This window comes from Dama dama, chromosome 25, assembly GCF_033118175.1.
Source record: "Dama dama isolate Ldn47 chromosome 25, ASM3311817v1, whole genome shotgun sequence".
In the NCBI taxonomy this organism is placed as follows: domain Eukaryota; kingdom Metazoa; phylum Chordata; class Mammalia; order Artiodactyla; family Cervidae; genus Dama; species Dama dama.
Window position 1 is genome coordinate 59,078,114 of NC_083705.1, and position 19,189 is coordinate 59,097,302.

The following is a 19,189-nucleotide window of genomic DNA, read 5'->3' on the forward strand; positions in this document are numbered from 1 at the left end:
CTACAGTCCAAGCTGAAAAGTGATGAATTATAATGATCAATGTATATAGATTATAAAAGCATTTCATCTGCTCAACTCATTTTTTTCTATTTTATTTATTTATATTTTGAACATATGAACACATTTAAAAATAACTGAAAAAAATTAATGTTCTACTGATAAATATTAACATTCACAAAAATATAATACTGAAGGAAAACATCTTCTCGAGTGGCTAAAATAAATGCATTTACATTTAACTTTATAAATCAAAAAGTTGAATTAAAAATTCACTGATTCCTAGTGTTACACTGAGGGTAGTTTCATAAGTTTTCTGTTGCCATGAGCAAATTATCACAAAGTTAGGTTCTAACATCTATTTGTTATTTCATAGTTTCTGTGAATCAGGGATCTAGACCTGGGTTATCTGACTCTCACTGGGATGAACAATGAGTTGACAGGGACTCCGAGTCCATCTGAGGCTCAGGAGAATCTAAGTTTATTCTTTGTTGGAAGAAATTGGTTCCATGCAATTCTAGAAATGAAATCCCTATTTTCTTGCTGGCTGTAGGCAGGTGTCCTTCTCAGATTCTGGAGGTAGTTTTCAAGTCCTAATCGAATATGGCAACTTTATTACTGCAAAACAGGTAGGAAAGTCAGCCTGCTGTGTGGAGTTTTATATAACATAATCTAATCATGGACAGACTATGCTCTCATATTCTTAACACTAGCCCACACTAGAGTGGAGATGATTACACAGGGTCAGTACACCTGGAGGTGGGGAACTGCCACCCTCTGACCCCCAATTATTTAAGACTGTCTGAAATGCAAATTATATTCACCCTCTCCCAGGGTTTTTAAGGTTTTAGTCCATTACAACCGCAGCTCAGAATGCAAAATCTAAATCAGGTCCAGGAGTGTGGATGATACGCTTGGATATAATCTACGAGGTAGAGCTTCTGGGGCAAATTCTTCTCCACGTGTGGTCCTGGAAACCCAAAGTGAGAAGTTATCAGCTCACAACATCCCTGAGTAACAATGGCAGATCGGGCACAGAAAAACAGTTAAAAAACATTCTGATTTATAAAAATGGAAAGTGAGCATGAGTAATCAGTCCATAACCATTCTGAAATGGGTTCTTTTTCATTGAGTAAAAAACCTGGAAGAAAGCTTTGTGATCTTGGCTCTACCCCTTGGGTTTCTGGTTGAGAAAAATCTGTGTTGTCATTTTTATTCAGTCCCTCAGTCGTGTCCAACTCTTTACATCCCCATCAACTGCAGCACGCCATGCTTCCCTGTCCTTCACCATCTCCTGAAGTTTGCACAAACTCATGTCCATTGAGTCAGTGATCTGTAGGCAAATCTTTAACCTCTTGAAAGGCACTTCGTATGACTAAATCCTCCACTTTTTCCTTTTATGACTTCTAGCATCTTTTGCCATCTGGATAAGCCAATAACTTTAAAGTCATACAGTTCTACTTTTTTGTTTAGCAATTCTTCCCTAAATTTATCTCTCTCCTTTTGCATTTTACTATAATCTGCAAAAAGAATCTAGGCAGCACTTCTGGCATTTAGCTAGAAGTCCAAGTCCATCATTTATAAATTCTAATTCCTACGTAGCTGCAGGACATGCATATGCATATTAAATTGCTTCAGTACTGTCAAACTCTTTGCAACCCTATGCCAGACTCCACTGTCCATGGGATTCTCCAGGCAAGAGTACTAGAGTGGGTTGTCATGCCCTCCTCCAGGGGATCTTCCCAACCCAGAGATTGAACCCACATCTTGAGAGAGTTAATTCTTAGGTAGGTTGATAAAGAGTTCAGGGCCCTTGTGGAGGAGAAAGGTGTCTGGGGCTCTCAAGGAGGAGCAAAGAACAACATTCTCTTCCTAGGTTGCTTTGTCTTAGTCAATATAACAATGTATCTTGCTCAAGGACACATTTCTCCTTAACAAGAAAATTCTGACTAATCTTGTTACCTTAAGATGTTAGTTGTGGGAGTGAGCCTGGTAAGACCTTTCTATTGTTAGTTCTAATCCTGTTAATTTAAGATGTATTTTGTGGGAGTGGATCTGGTAAAAGTATATAAGGCTTGATAAGGCTAGTGAGTTGGGACACTCTTCATCCCCCATCTGATGTCTATGTCAGAAGCTTTTTCTGCCCCTTTTATACTTTCATAAAACTCTACTACACAAAAGCTCTTGAGTGATCAAGCCTGGTCCCTGATCCTGAAGCTAAATCTTCTTCAGATATCAGGAATCTGACAACGTTCACCACAAACTATCAATCACTTCCGTCTCCTGCACTGGCAGGCAAATTCTTTACATCTAGCACCAACTGGGAAACTGCAGGGCACAGTTTTATAAGACTTCTATCACTGTATAACACAGGTTTTCCCTTGTCTAGTTTTCAGTAATATGTTCCTCACTTCCTTCTGAACCCTCCTTGGTAGGATCTTCCAAATCCAGATTTCAAACTCTTCACCAACTTCTTGATTTCAAGAAGTTGCTACTTGCAAATTTTAAATTGTTTTTGTTGTTGTTGCACTAACACCTCAATTCAAAATACCAAAATCTTTATGCATTTCTCTGCTACATAACAAATTATATGAAAATTTCCACGGATCAGGAGTCTGGGCATGGCTTCTCTGTGTTCTTGGCTTAAGGTTTGACTAGCTAAAATGGTAGGAATCTTAATGTCAAAATACCTGGAGTTCACGTCGATGACTAATACCAACTTTCTCTGAGGTCTGTTGGACCTCAAACCAGCCAAAAACTGTTCTGTGGCTATTCAGAAATGTTAGAACTCTGTTTCTATTAAGCACTTATTATATTGGGCATAAGCATGATAGTGATAATGGTAATCACAAACATGTACATCATAGGAACTGGATAGTGTATTGAAAAAAAAAAAATGTTGCAATCACTGTTTATTCCACAGTTAGTTTGTTCATTAATTACTTAATCAATTATTACAAACTCAATATAACATTTGAGTTAATCTTTAGAATTTAAAACAGAGCATTAAAGTCTCCAAGTTTATAGGGAGTCTTAACATTACAAATAGCTACAACTTTTCACAGTGTAGACTTACCCAGTCTACATTTATATTCAGTTATTGGAATACTGCTGAAACCAATATGGTATGGAAAGACAGCAAATTAAATGAGTGAATAATTAGTGAGAAGTATAATTTCACATCTTTCTTCCTTCATTTAAGAAAAACCTGGTGGAAAATTAATTCTTTTGTGTATGTGTTTTCTTGTTATGAAAATATGTCACCCAGTGATCCATCTGAAAATTTGCTATTCTAATGGGACAAGCTCTGCAAAGCTTTCCTTAACATTGCATTCATTTTATCACTGTTATGCTATGATCTCCTCAAGAGTGCATACTATAGTCTCTTCCTTGTATATCCAGGCCATATCGCTGTGCCTGGTCTGATATGTTAGTCATAAATATTTGAATGGACACATGAATGAAATAATATGAATAGAATTAAATTATTTTTAAAGTTTAAAATTGTAGTGCTTTGAGAAACAGGGTTAACGCTGAAGAAGCAGAAGTTGAACAGTTCTATGAAGACCTACAAGACCTTTTAGAACTAACACCCAAAAAAGATGTCCTTTTCATTATAGGGGACTGGAATGCAAAAGTAGGAAGTCAAGAAACACCTGGAGTAACAGGGAAATTTGGCCTTGGAGTACAGAATGAAGCAGGGCAAAGGCTAATAGAGTTTTGCCAAGAAAATGGATTGGTCATAGCAAACACTCTCTTCCAAAAACACAAGAGAAGACTCTACACATGGACATCACCAGATGGTCAACACTGAAATCACACTGATTATATTCTTTGCAGCCAAAGATGGAGAAGCTCCATACAGTCAGCAAAAACAAGACCGGGAGCTGACTTTGCTCAGATCATGAACTCCTTATTGCCAAATTCAGACTTAAACTGAAGAGAGTAGGGATAACCACTAGACCATTCAGGTATGACCTAAATCAAATCCCTTATGACTATACAGTGGAAGTGAGAAATAGATTTAAGGGACTAGATCTGGTTGACAGAGAGCCTAAGGAACTGTGGACAGAGGTTCATGACATTGTACAGGATACAGGGATCAAGATCATCCCCATGGAAAAGAAATGCAAAAAGGCAAAATGGTTGTCTGAGGAGGACTTAAAAATAGCTGTGAAATGAAGAGAAGCTAAAAGCAAAGGAGAAAAGGAAAGATATTCCCATTTGAATGCAGAGTTCCAAAGAATAGCCAGGAGAGATAAGAAAGCCTTCCTCAGCGATCAATGCAAAGAAATAGAGGAAAACGATAGAATGGGAAAGACTAGAGATCTCTTCAAGAAAATCAGAGATACCAAGGGAACATTTCATGCAAAAATGGGCTCAATAAAGGACGGAAATGGTACAGACCTAACAGAAGCATGAGATATTAAGAAGAGATGTCAAGAATACACAGAAGAACTGTACAAAAAAGATCTTCACGACCCAGATAATCACGATGGTCTGATCACTCACCTAGAGCCAGCCATCCTGGAATGTGAAGTCAAGTGGGCCTTAGGAAGCATCACTATGAACAAAGCTAGTGGAGGTGATGGAATTCCAGTTGAGCTATTTCAAATCCTGAAAGATGACACTGTGAAAGTGCTGCACTCAATATGCCAGCAAATTTGGAAAACTCAGCAGTGGCCACAGGACTGGAAAAGGTCCGTTTCATTCCAATCCCAAAGAAAGGCAATGCCAAAGAATGCTCAAACTACCACACAATTGCACTCATCTCACACGCTAGTAAAGTAATGCTCAAAATTCGCCAAGCCAGGCTTCAGCAATACGTGAACCGAGAACTTCCAGATGTTCAAGCTGGTTTTAGAAAAGACAGAGGAACCAGAGATCAAATTGCCAACATCTGCTGGATCATCAAAAAAGCAAGAGAGTTCCAGAAAAACATCAATTTCTGCTTTATTGACTATGCCAAAGCCTTCGACTGTGTGGATCACAATAAACTGTGGAAAATTCTGAAGGAGATGGGAATACCAGACCACCTGACCTGCCTCATGAGAAACCTGTATGCAGGTCAGGAAGCCACAGTTAGAACTGAACATGGAACAACAGACTGGTTCCAAATAGGAAAAGGAGTACGTCAAGGCTGTGTATTGTCACCCTGCTTATTTAACTTATATGCAGAGTACATCATGAGAAATGCTGGTATGGAAGAAGCACAAGCTCGAATTAAGATTGCTGGGAGAAATATCAATAACATCAGATATGCAGATGACACCACCCTTATGGCAGAAAGTGAAGAGGAACTAAAAAGCCTCTTGATGAAAGTGAAAGAGGAGAGTGCAAAAGTTGGCTTAAAGCTCAACATTCAGAAAACTAAGATCATGGCATCTGGTCCCATCACCTCATGGGAAATAGATGGGGAGACAGTGGAAACAGTGTCTGACTTTATTTTTCTGGGCTCCAAAATCACTGCAGGTGGTGATTGCAGCTATGAAATTAAAAGATGCTTACTCCTTGGAAGGAAAGTTATGACCAACCTAGATAGCATATTAAAAAGCAGAGACATTACTTTGCCAACAAAGGTCTGTCTGGTCAAGGCTATGGTTTTTCCAGTGGTCATGTATGGATGTGAGAGTTGGACTGTGAAGAAAGCTGAGTGCCGAAGAATTGATGCTTTTGAACTGTGGTGTTGGAGAAGACTCTTGAGAGTCCCTTGGACTGCAAGGAGATCCAACCAGTCCATCCTGAAGGAGATAAGTCCTGGGTGTTCATTGGAAGGACTGATGCTGAAGCTGAAACTCCAATATTTTGGCCACCTCATGCGAAGAGTTGACTCATTGGAAAAGACCCTGATGCTGGGAGGGATTAGGGGCAGGAGGAGAAGGGGACGACAGAGGATGAGATGGCTGGATGATATCTCCGACTCGATGGGCATGAGTTTGTGTAAACTCAGGGAGTTTGTAATGGACAGGGAGACCTGGCCTGTTGTGATTTATGGGGTCGCAAAGGGTCGGACACGACTGAGCGACTGAACTGAACATACTGAATCCAAAATCAGTGGTAGCAGCTTGCCTACTTACATTAACCCTCAGTTGTTTTGTTTTGTTTTTTCCTGGAGATAAGTGTGCCTTATTTTATTCTCTGATTCTCTTTTTAAAGTGGAATGTCACTGAAGAAACAATGGTAACTTCTCTTCTATCCCAGTATTTCATCCATTTCTGTGGCTGTATTATTTTGATTTACTTCTGTATTTACATCAATATCTACTTCTATAAATGTTCTACTCCTGTTTATATGCCTACATGGAGATATTTCTATCTTGAAATCCCCTGCCAACTTTTTGTCTTAATTTCTTTCTCTTCCCTCTCTTTGTAAGCGCGTGCGCGCACACACACACACACACACACACACACACACGCATACCCCACTTAACTTTTTTTTTTTTTCCAGTGAATTACCACAGCTTTTCAATTTCCAGGCTCCCTTGTCTAATTAAGTACCAAATCATAGAGACTCTTTGTTAATAAAATGTTTTCATTTATCTTTCCTCATTATTTTAATTGCTATCACCCCAATTAAGATAATTGTTTATTCTTACATTTACAATGATAGAGATACATATAATAATGGGTTTTTTTATACCTCTTTCTGCTAGTTCTTTCTTCATATGCATCCCATTTTCTACTTTTCCACTACTATTTATAAATTTCTAATCATTCAATGCATCAATATCTTTTAATCCAGAAGAAAAATTTTTGAGCAGAGCCATACATACAATTTATAAAAGTTCCATAGATTATTCTTATATGTGATTAAGCACTAAGAAGCATATTTTAATCTAGATAATAAATGATGAAAAGGATGTTTTGAAAGAACACTCTAACCTAACCTAGTACCTATTCTTAGAATAAATACAAACCACTTTGTCAGGTGTTCAAGAATCACTTTGTCAACCCAATATTATCTCTCATTGATCTTTTCTGTGATGTTTCATCCATTTTCCTCTGAGATCTTGGGAATTATTTCCTCCTTCTCTAAATAGTACATATTTATAAGCATTAACAATGCCGTATCCATATGTACCTGTTTACTATTATGCCATGAGGGCTTCCCAGGTGGGCACTAGTGGTAAAGAACCCTCCTGCCAAAGCAGTAGACTTGAGATGTGGATTCGATCCCTGGGTTGGGAAGATCCTCTGTAGGAAAAATGGCAACCCACTCCAGGATTCTCGCCTGTATAATCCCATGGACAGAGGAACCTGGTGGGTTGCAGCTCATGGGGTCGAAAGAGTCGGACACGACTGAAGCAACTTTGCAGCATTATGCCATGACTATTTACTCATGCCCTTAAAATCTTCAAATATAATTTCATTGGCCACATGCAACTGTAGTTTAATTTTGAATATTTTAATTACTTTAAATGTTCTCTTTATCAAAGTGATTCTTTAATGAATATTTCTATAGGTAAATATTTACCTTAATTTAAAATTAATCTTGTGAATATTTCCAAATTGATTGACATCAAAATATAACCTAGTGTTATACAGTTCTGCTCATGTTCATAATTCCCCAAGCCCTAATGAAATATGTTGTTTTAGGTCCATTCAAGATAGCCTCTAGTTTAAAGAATCAGAGTTTACCAAAACAGGCTAGTACATGCCTAACTGGGTTTTTAAGCAAATGATCTTCAGAACCTATTACCTTCCCACCATATGTGCAGTAAGTTGCAGAGTGTATGGACTATATTTCAGGTTGACTTACCTGTGAAAAAGAAGAGAAGTTTGGAGATTATTGTGCAGGAGCTTAATTGTCTGGTGATATTTGCCTGAAAATATGTGTAAAGAGAGAGAAGGAAGCAAGCAAATGGAAATAAGCAGCAACAGAAGTTAAGTTCCAAGGTAACTGTAAAAGAGATCTCAACAGATTTTGTGAGAAATTCTGATGATGGTGACCCTTTAGTGATTTCTCCACTCAAAAGAAGAAAAACATGTCCTTACATCTCAGTGAGAGTCCATTGTTGAATATGAGCTTTCCTGGGAGGAGAATACAGAGATCTTTTAATACATTATATTCTCACTGGGATTCTTACTGATAGATTCAGATTATTAAAAAAAAAAAAAGGCAATATAATACTTGAATTTGTCTTTGGGTTGGCATGGTTCTTAAAAAGCACAATCAAATCATTTTATCATCACACTTAATTATGAGAAAGTAGAAGCCTTCCTACTGAAATCAGTATAAATCAAGGATGTTCCCACTCCTTTTAAAAATCAACTGAATGCATATGAATGATTCACATTTTTGGATGGTAGAAACCAACACATTGTAAAGCAATAATCCCCCAATTTAAAAAAATCTGCTGAAAGCTTTAGGTAATGCAATAAAAAAGAAAAGGAAATATAAATGTATGGGGCTTTAGAAGGAAGAAATAAAATTGTCTTTGTTTGTAAATAACTTGATTATCCATACAGAAAATCCAAAATAACTGACCAAAAAACTTCTAAAACTAATAAGTGATTTTAGAAAGGTTGTATAATACAAGTTTAATACACAAAAGTCAATTGCTTTTCTGTATACTAGCAATGACCAAGTGGAATTTGAAATTAAATATGTAATAGCATTTACATAAACATACAAAAAATGAAATACTTAGGAACAAACCAATCAAACATGTATCAATACATAATCTAAATGAGGAAAACTAAAAGAACTCTGATGAACAAAATCAAAGAACTAAATATATGGAGAGATTCCATGCTTATGGTTAGAAAAACAATATTAGCAAGATTTCAGTTCTTCTCAAAACTTGATCTCGAGATTCAAGGCAATCCCTAAAAAAAGCCCCAACAACTTATTGGGTGACTATCAACAAAATGAGTCTAAATGTTACATAGAATTGCACAAGAACCAGAATAATCAACACTGATCCAAGGAGAAGGACAGAACTGGAGAACTGAGACTAAATAACTTCAAGAGATACTATACATTTAAAGTAATCAAGACAATGAAATACTGGTGCAAGGATAGATGAATAAATCAGTAGAAAAGAACAGAGACAAGACATAGACCTGCCAATATTTATATATATAGACTGTTGTTTTTATTGTTGTTCAGTCCCTAAGTCATGTCAGACTCTTTGCAACCCCATGGACGGCAGTGTGCCGGTCTTCCTTGTCCTTATTGTCTCCAAGAGTGTGCTCAAACTTATATCCATTGTGTCCCTTAGGCCATCCAACCATCTCATCCTCTGTCATGCACTTCTCCTCCTGCCCACAATCCTTCCTAGCATCAGGGTTTTTTCCAATGAGCCAGCTCTTCACATCAGGTGGCCAAAGTGTTGGAGCTTCATCTTCATCATCAGTCCTTCCTATAAATACTCATGGTTGATTTCCTGTAGGAAATTGACTAGTTTGATCTCCTTGCTGTCCAAGGAACTATCAAAGTCATCCCCAGCACCATAGTTCGAAAGCATCAATTTGTTGGCTCTCAGCCTTCTTTATGGTTCAACTCTCACATTAGTATGGATGTGAGAATACTGGAGTGGGTTGCCTGTCCCTTCTCCAGTGGATCTTCCCAATCCAGGAATTGAACTGGGGTCTCCTGCATTGTAGATGGATTCTTTACCAGCTGAGCTACCAGGGAAGCCCTTCTTACAAAACTAAATATATTTTTATTATGCAATCCAAAATCATGGTCCTGGGTATTTACTTCAAAGAGTGGAAAACACATCCACACAAAAGCCTGCACACTGGTATTTGTAGCGGTTTTATTCATAATTACCAAAACTTGGAGGCAACCGAGATGTCCTTCAGTGGATGAGTGAATAAATAAACTGTGGTACATCCTGACAACGAAATGTTACTCAGCACCAAAAATAAGTTTTCAAGCCCTGAAAAGATATGAAGAAACCCTGAATATATATTTATCATCATCAGTGAAAGTCTGTCAGTCATGGACTCTTGGTAGTCATGGACTATAGTCCATGGAATTCTCCAGGCCAGAATACTGCGGTGGGTAGCCTTTCCTTTCTCCAGGTGATCTTCCCAACCCAGGGATTGAACCCAAGTCTCCCGCATTACAGGCGGATTCTCCACCAGCTGAGCCACAATAAGCCAATCTAAAAAGGCTATCTACTGTATGATTTCAACTCCATGGCATTCTGAAAAAGACAAAACTATGAAAACTATAAAAAGTTCAATGTTTGCCAGGAATTGAAAAGGGGAGGGAGGAAGTGAACAGAACACAGAGGATTTTAAGGGCAGTAAAAATACTCCACCTGTGTGCTAAGTTACTTTAGTCATGTCAGACTCTTTGCAACCCTATGGACTGTAGCCCGCCAGGTTCGTCTATCCATGGGATTCTCCAGGCATGGATACTCAAGTGGGTTGCCATTTCCTCCTCCCGGGGATCTTCCTGACCCACTGGTTGAACCTGGGTGTTGTGCATTATAGGTGGATTATTTACCACTGAACCACCAGGAAGGCCCCAAAATACTCTGCATGTACCTAATGTTGAATATTTGTCATATATTTATCTAAGCCCATATAATGTACAATTCCAAGAGTGAACCATATGTAAACTATGGACTTTGGGTTAATTATGATGTGTCAGTCTAGGTTTATAAATCGTACTAATACACCATTTGTGTTGGGGATGGTGATAATGAGAGAGGCCATGCATATGTGGGGCAAAGGGTACATGGAAATCTCTGGATGTCCCTTCAGTTTTGCTCTGAGCCTTAAACTGGTCTGACACAAAAATGTCTTAATAAAATAAAAGTAAATCAAAGGGCTATAGTATTATTGTATTTATGCTGCCATGTCTCATTTTTTGTTATTTTTAGATAACCTGGAAAGACTTTAGTTTCTGTGAATATATAAGCCCATAATTTTGAAAGAGGTTTGAAATCAAGTGGAATACAATATAATATGAAAAGCTTTGAAACAGTGACCTATATAGTAACTGAGAATACATTTTGAAGTGACTACATATATATTTCCTAAAATATTCCTTCTCTAGTTAGAAGTGTACTTTTTAAAATTACTTTAAGAGCTCAGAAGTGCAAATTAGTACTTGTTGAAATTGTCTCTAAAATAATTGTTACATTTTAAAATATAAGGCACAGAAATTGCTGGAGTAAAGGCAAGAAAGATGTGATTTAATAGAAAAGTGAAATATATGTTTCCTAATATGGGGACAATATTATAAATCCTTAGAAAGTATTTGGCTGAATTGTTCCCATAAATTTGAATAAATGTTTGCAACACAGTAGATGGAGTTATTATTCATTAGTGACATCTCCTGGTTGACTGAGCAGTTTTCACTAAGCTAAAGATAATTATAAACTAATTTTCTGTTGTCAGATTTTAAACAGTTAAGTTAGTCTCCCAGTCATGTCTAACTCTTTGTGACCACATGGACTACCCGCTCCTCTGTCCATGGAATTCTCCAGGCAAGCTCACAAAAGTGGGTTGCTACTTCCTACTCCAGGAGATCTTCCCGACCCAGGGGTTGAATCCAGGTCTCCTGCACTGCAGGCAGATTCTTCACTGTCTGAGCCATCATGGAAGCCCGAGAGGACTGTGTCACAATTAGAGTCCATGCCATGCATTATGCCATAGATATGGAAGAGAACATCATACTTCCAGCAATGAGGCAGAGATGAAATGACCAGCGATATACTATTGGTCTCATTAACAACAGGCCTATGATAACCTTCGCAGAAAATGTATGCTACACATAAGTAAGTCTCTATTTGCTCACATTTGAGTGTCCCTCTCGTAGAACATTCAAATTACCCAATACTTCAAAGTTGCTCCTTGCAAACTCTTGATGCTCCTCAACTCAGATCATGCACAAGAATTTGATGCATTATGTGCTATCAGTGAATGCCTTGAATTCCTAGTAATGAGGCATGTGAACCCTGTATCAACGCTAGTTCCTCAGCTCAAACTTAGAAACCAGTCACATTGGGTTTTACCTCTTATTTTAGGAAAGGCCACATTGAAGAGGTAAGAGTTCTGAATTAGGAATATGAGAATACACATGTTGGGAGCCTAGGAAGCCTGAGACTTCTGAGTAGTATGTGTTCTAAAGGACTCTGAGATATTTTGCTTTCAATAGACAGATAATAGTTAAAACACGTAGATGGCCTTCCCAAATGGCTCAGTGGTAAAGGACACACCTGCCAGTGCTGGAGATGTAAGAGGCGTGGGTTCGATTTCTAGGTTGGGAAGATATCCTGCAGGAGGGCATGGCAACCCACTCCAGTTGTCTTGCCTGGAGGATCCCATGGACAGAGGAACCTCGTGAGCTACAGTCCATGGGTCACAAAGAGTTGGACAAAACTAAAGTGAATTAGCACCCAGCATGCACAGACAGGTAGATAATCAAGATCTCCAAACTACTTCAAATCTCTTTCTTTTAACAGTGCTCCCAGGACATCTTTCTATTATTCCTGTCTTAACTGTGGCACCTCCTCATTCCTCTGACCTTAAAGGGCTCAGTTTTAAACTTTCATTTTATGGAGTTTATAATCTATGTGTAGGTCATCATTTCCACACTCATAGTAAATTACCAAATATTTTTCTGCAGTTCCAAGTTTTCTCCTGGATGCCAATGTCATCTCTCTTATTGTTTCTCCCTGGATGAAGGCCAGTAATTCTTAACCCTTCCTGCCTATTTTTTATGGCATTTGATAAAGTCATTTTATCAATGATTAAACAATGATTTTACATACAATACATATGTACTTATTTGAGTATATATTTTTGTCTCTCCACCCCTCCTACTCCCCACAAAATAAGATCATGAGGGTCAGTATTTTGTCTGTTTTGGTCACTGCTGTATCCCCAGCATGAATAATAATGCTTGGTACATATCAGGTATGCAGTAAATCATTGTTGCATGAATGATCTGTAAGTTTTATGAAAAAGAGTTCATAGCAAATTGCATCATCACCTAAAGTCTTGCTAAGATAATTTTAACTAAGAATAAGAAAAATTCTTATGCCATTTGCTTTTAGGTTCTGAAAGACCTTTATTACCCTCTGAGATCACACGTATTTCCTTTTATTTTTCTCCTTTTAATATTCTCTTTTCAATGTAAACACTTCAATACAATTGAAATTATGTTGTGTACTTAATAAAATATGAAAAATATTCTTAATTTATTCAAACATCTGTCACAATTCTAGAATAATATACTTCATATTGATTTATAAAACTGGCTTGTTTTACACGTTATATTTTAGGTAAATTTTACTATTTCTTGCATTTATATTCTGATATGTTTTTCATAATCTATGGTTTCAAAGTACAATATTGAATTTATAATGCATATATTACTAATTACTATTCTTATAAGTATTATTTTATTACTTGAAATCACTACTAATACTTTATATTTTAATATTGACTATGCATTAAGCACAAAGCTAAGGCCTTCAAATGGATTATAACCCTAGGTTATTATTTGAACCTCTATGAAGAGCATATACATCTTAATCAACTGAAGTAACAGTGGTTCAGAGAATGTAACTAAAATTGTTCAACTCTCATAAGAGACTTATATTCCACTAGAGTCTCTATTTCAGAAGGCTATGATCTAAAAAACAAAAATCTGGTAGTTCAATTTCTGTCAATATTTTGCCTCTTCAAAAACTGTATTTGCTCCTCATCCTCCATTATGTCCTCATGATTTGGATTCTTGAGTGAGATGAAGAAATTTGTAATAAACTATTACTTTCTATGGGTTTCCCCAGTGGCTCAGATGGCAAAGAATGCACCTACAATGCAGGAGACCTGAGTTTGATTCCTGGGTGGGGATGATGCCCTGGAAATGGAAATGGCAACCCACTCCAGTATTCTTGCCTGTGGAATTCCATGGACAGAGATTTGTAGGCAACAGTTCATGGTTATGCATAGCTTTTTATGATATAAAGATTAAAAAGTTTTTCATGTATTTTTTTCTTTTTTTCTCTTCAGGACCCAATCACAGACACACATAAGAAAATATATCATCAAACATCCATAAAGCGAATTGTAAGGTAAAATTTACCATGTAATATCTTTTATATTAAAAAGTTATAGAAATGTAGAAATTGTTTATCTTAAAGATCTTTCTAGCTATTCTTAGATATTTATAGGTTTGACAGAACAATTTCTTTTGTGTTTTAAAATTCACTCTTTAAAAATATTCCATTATTTTCTCTAATAAAATTTGAACTGATTCTCATGGCACATTTTTCAAATGCTATAGAACCAGCAAAGGTACCTTGATATTAGACTGACTTTCATAAGTGTTTCTAAAAATAGTTTTAAGAGAAAGCTCAAGGACGAGACTGATAATGTAAAATAGATAACTCAATGAATGTTATATTACTACATTTCAATACGGAAAAAAAAGCTATTTCTAAAATGTAATTTTATGTATGTGTGGGCTTGGAATACATTGATAAATCAGGTTATGCATTTTTATTAATCATTTGAACTTGTTGCTAGATGTAGATCTCTTTCCTAATGAGCACTGAATTTATTTGTGTTTTATAATGTCTTTCAACATCTGACTCTAGAGGTATAACTGCCTGGCTATTAATCATCATTTGTGTAAATCTGTTTTATAGATCAGGTTTGTTAAGACAATGATGCTTATATTTAAATAATACGTATAATAGGTATAGATACTGAAAATTTAATAAATAGTAGATAAAAATAATAGTATACCCTCTACTATTTTGGTGAATAATGAGATCTGATATAAAATTGACTTACATTATAAGAAACATCTTGAATACCTGAATTTCTTGCGAAAAGATGAAATATAAGGATATAAACCTTGAGATCAGAAGTTATGTTTTCATTTATTTTCTGTAAAATATACTTCACCACACATATTCTGTATAATTGCCTGGCTTTATGGTAAGTATGCAAATATCTTATTAAATTCTGCTCATTTGTAGCAACAAAAATAATGAAAAATGCCGGCATATCAAAACAACCAACATTTTCAAAGTTGAATTCTGTTGTTTTATACAATGTACTTCTCATTATTTTAGAAAGACACCTCTATGTATGGATTTTTCTGGTACTCTTTTAAATGTAAAAACAAACTCTAAACCATTATATTCCATTCAATTAAAAAAAAGATGTAAGGTAATACAACTTTTAGGTGTTGATCTCTCCCGCCTCATCCCTACCACCCACATCTGTCCTGAGTCCTCCGCTTAGGACACCACAAACTTGACCATGTTGGAAACCCCTATCAAGATAAGTGCTTTTTTTTTTTTTTAAATCATATAGGTTCAAAACGTATCTGCTTCAGAGACCAATTTTGTTTGAAAATGCTTTGTGGAATTCAGAAACACATCAGAGTAAAAGAAAAAAAATTGTGTTATGAAAGTTTTTCTGCCATACTTATGATAGCTTAATCATCTTAATAATAAATAAATTACTTTCTTACAAATAAACAAGACTTTACCTATCATCATAAGTATATTTCATTATTACAGAAAAAAAATGTATGTTTGTGTGTGTGAAAATTTACATCCATTTTCATTCTGTAGATGTAAATGAAACATAAATAACTTTGAAAATTGAAACACTGGTATATAATTTATTATGTTATTTATTATATTTTATAGTGTCATCCTTAAGATCGTAGGTAATTGAAACAGAATTATATTTACACTGAATCATTTGTTCTGTCTGTGAGAACTAAGATTCATGGCATATCTTCAGAAAGGGCTATATTAAAAAAAGCATGGCATCATACATTTTATTGTCTTATAAGGTAAAGCTTAATTAGACTTTTAATGTTAGCCCAAGTTTCCATGGCTTTAGATCATATTTAAACAGAGGTATATGGAATGTAAAGAGAGAATATGATACTGTTTATAAGTGAATGTAAGTATAAATTTAAGTATATGTGTACCTGTTAAATTCAAAATTAATGCAGCTTATTTAAAAAGAAAAAAGGCTAAAAAAGATTTTATACTGTTTGTGAGTTAAAGTTTAACCATATATTTATGTTGATTTTATGTGAAATCTCGCTTAAACTTTGACTCTTGTAAGTCATCTTCAACTCCATTGTAAAATACATTACTGACATTTGAGGCTGTAACTATAAAGACAATACAGTACTTAATAAAATAAGACAGGTGTAAGATAAATATCCTTGAGCAAGGAAGTTTTTGCCACTAAACTGATTAGTATGTTTGCAATTTTACTCTCAATCTACATCTTTAGAAGAAAAAATCTCCAGTTTACAACTGACAGTGTCCTACATAAAGGACTTGCATTGCAGAAGATTATTAATACCCCAATTCTCTTCTGTAATATCTCAGGAAATCTTTCCTCAAAATTTTCTTAGAAAGGTAATTTTCAGAAAGGCACATGTTCACTTTAAATCTGTGACTAAATGGTCTCTAATAGACCAATCAAATTCAAAACCAATAGGGTTCAAAATAAACCTGTTGAATGTTTAATGGAATAGAGCCAAAAACTCCATTTCTATGTTAAAAAATAGTTGATAGCTGTTCTGTAATTTAGAAAAATATATTTCAACTTTGATAGAAAATTGAATAATAAAATTTTCTATATTTAAGTGAAGTTCATGTGAGTACATGATTTATGCATATTGACACTCAAAGCTTATCTCACATCATTTTCAATAGATTATCCTTATCTTTTACAAAAATCACATAATGCATCTTTACTTAAGTTACTTAATATTTATTCATTGCTTTTATCATCTCAAAAATGTGAGTACTACATAGTCCTATTCTATAAATTTCTATAAATATTACTTCATACAGTTTATATAATCTGTTATACTTAGTTTCAGATTTTTCTGTTTATTTGTTTTCGTGTACTTTCTTATTAGTATTCCTTATATAATTACATAAAGAAACCAAATAAATTGCATAACTCTCTGATATAAACACACAATAGACAGTATACTTTTATAGTCATTAATATGACTACATCTTACAAATTGCTAGTATTGAATTGAATTGATTGAATTGATTGCTAGAATCCCATTGATTGGTGTTTATAAACTTATTTACTCCTTAAAGCTTTGCTATGATATAGGTATGATTACTACAATCCTTGAGAGGAGAACTGTGGATAAAATAGAAATGGCATGATTTTATAGGACTTTAGACAGGTATTTTCAAGTATAAGAGAATGTAATATAAAAAATAATTATATTGAGTTCAAAGTTTGCTCACACGTTTAAGTACGGAGGAGTAAAACTTACAGTCAAATGAGGCCAAACAATCAGCAGGGGGCCTATATCTACAGAAGGTCTCCTGGGATTGGTGCTTGTCTGGGTTGGTTAAACTGGTAAACACTCTGGTTTCAGTTGCAGTCATTAGGTTGTGTGGAGGTAATTCTGAAAACTAGGGACTACCCTACTAAAGAGAAAAGGGGCCCTCAATAGGGTCACTGCTTGTGCTTCCATTTGGTTGGATATTAGAGGCCACGGCAAGGAGAACGCGCGCTTATTTCCCTAGGTTGAATGCTTTTCTCTTGTCATGTAGGCATGGCAGATTTATGAGCACTGTCTATCCTCTGGAGGATGGAAGCAAATTGACGGTTCATAAGGAAGCATATTATTATGTACTCTCGAGTTTCTTTCACATTTGTTGATGAACAGCGTTATCCATGTTGCTTAAAGTCAAACATTTATCCCTTTTCACTTACTTAACAATGTCATCTATTTGACACATCTCACTGAAGAAATATCCTTCAACCAGGAAGCATTAAATCCATCTCTTCACTATTTAAATCTCACCAAATCTTCAACTTCGTAAGAAAAAAAAAAAAAAAACCTTCTAAGAAATATTGTTTAATTCAGTGATCACACAATTTACATTAATCAGAGAAGAAGCATTTTGTGTATATAATAAAGAATTATATTTTCTTGGGAGATAACAAAATAATCATCATTGCTTTGTTACTGAGTGAATTAATTACATATTTGAAAAAAATGAATGAATCTTTTGAAGTATAATATCTTCTTTAACTGCAATTATTCTCAAATATTTCCTTGTTTCTAAATACTGTATCACTTTTCATTTTAATTCAATTTTCCCTTTTGCTTTTATCTACCAATCTCTACTATTATTAAGTAATAATGGCTAAAAGCCGAGACTTAAACTACTAAAACTTTCCTTTCCCCCCAGAATGTCTTTGCTTCATCTCTCACAGAATGCCAATTCTCTTACCAAGTCTGTCTTCACAATAGTTAACTAACTGTATTGAGAAGTTGTATCCATAACTTACTTGCATTTATATTCTACCTTTCATCTTCGATTGAAATTACCTCCCCTCTGGGTAAATCACATTCTTCACATATGATAGATTAGTAAATATTAATTGAATTGAACTAAGGGAAAAATGATGAAGAGCTGGTTTAATAGAGCATGGCTCCTAAAATACACAAAGGAGTATCAGAGGACAGAGATGTGGTGAGAGATGATGGAGGAACATCTTGACTAGACTCATTAGCATGAACTAGTTTATTAGATTAGCCACTTCTTAGGCTGGATGGTTTTAAAGGCATTAACTGAGAAGAAATGAATTGTGATTGACATCACTCTGGTAGATGAGAGGAAGGGGAGAAAACCAGAAGGACGCTGGGGGGGCTAGGCTGAGCACAAGAAGAACAGCTGAGTGTATGGTAGCTGGTTAACCTATCATATGACATTTCCTTAATTAGAAAAAGAAAAATTCCCAAATACTGGATACTTTAACGTTATGTGTGTAAATTATTAGATGCCCAGTCCAAGCCATTTACTAAGTGATTTGGATACACAATCGCATTTATTATTTAGCAAATGCAACTGTCTCCATTTTATTGATGAGGACACTAAACCTAGCTTGATTGTGGGTCCTTCTGCACCAATCCTTTGCTCTTACCCATCAGTAATGGATATAGTTATATTCAGTCAGATATGTACCATGCTTGAGGCTCACTGGTATTTAGAATTATTGGTTTCTTTCCAACTGTCGATTTATGTTTTAACTTCCTGCTTCCCTTTAAGTAAAATACTAGAACCCCTATTTCAAATCCCTTCAAAATTTTTGTTTCTTTTTGCCTAGAGTTTGCATACATTTCATCAAATTCTCCATAGATCTATAACAATAAAGGGTTTTAAGTATATTAAAAAAACAACAACAAAGGGATAGAA

General features: G+C 35.5%; 1 protein-coding gene across 4 annotated transcripts in view; it reads left to right on the top strand.

Moving 5' to 3' along the window:
• Positions 1–19,189, top strand: part of CDH18 (cadherin 18) — a 1,208,767-nt gene that overhangs the window by 345,077 nt on the left and 844,501 nt on the right. For 3 of the 4 annotated variants that reach the window (XM_061129307.1, XM_061129308.1, XM_061129303.1), the window contains exon 2: positions 13,980–14,041. The gene's annotated coding sequence lies outside the window, so the exon portion shown is untranslated. The remainder of the gene's footprint in view (positions 1–13,979; positions 14,042–19,189) is intronic. The other variant, XM_061129305.1, reaches the window with a different exon arrangement.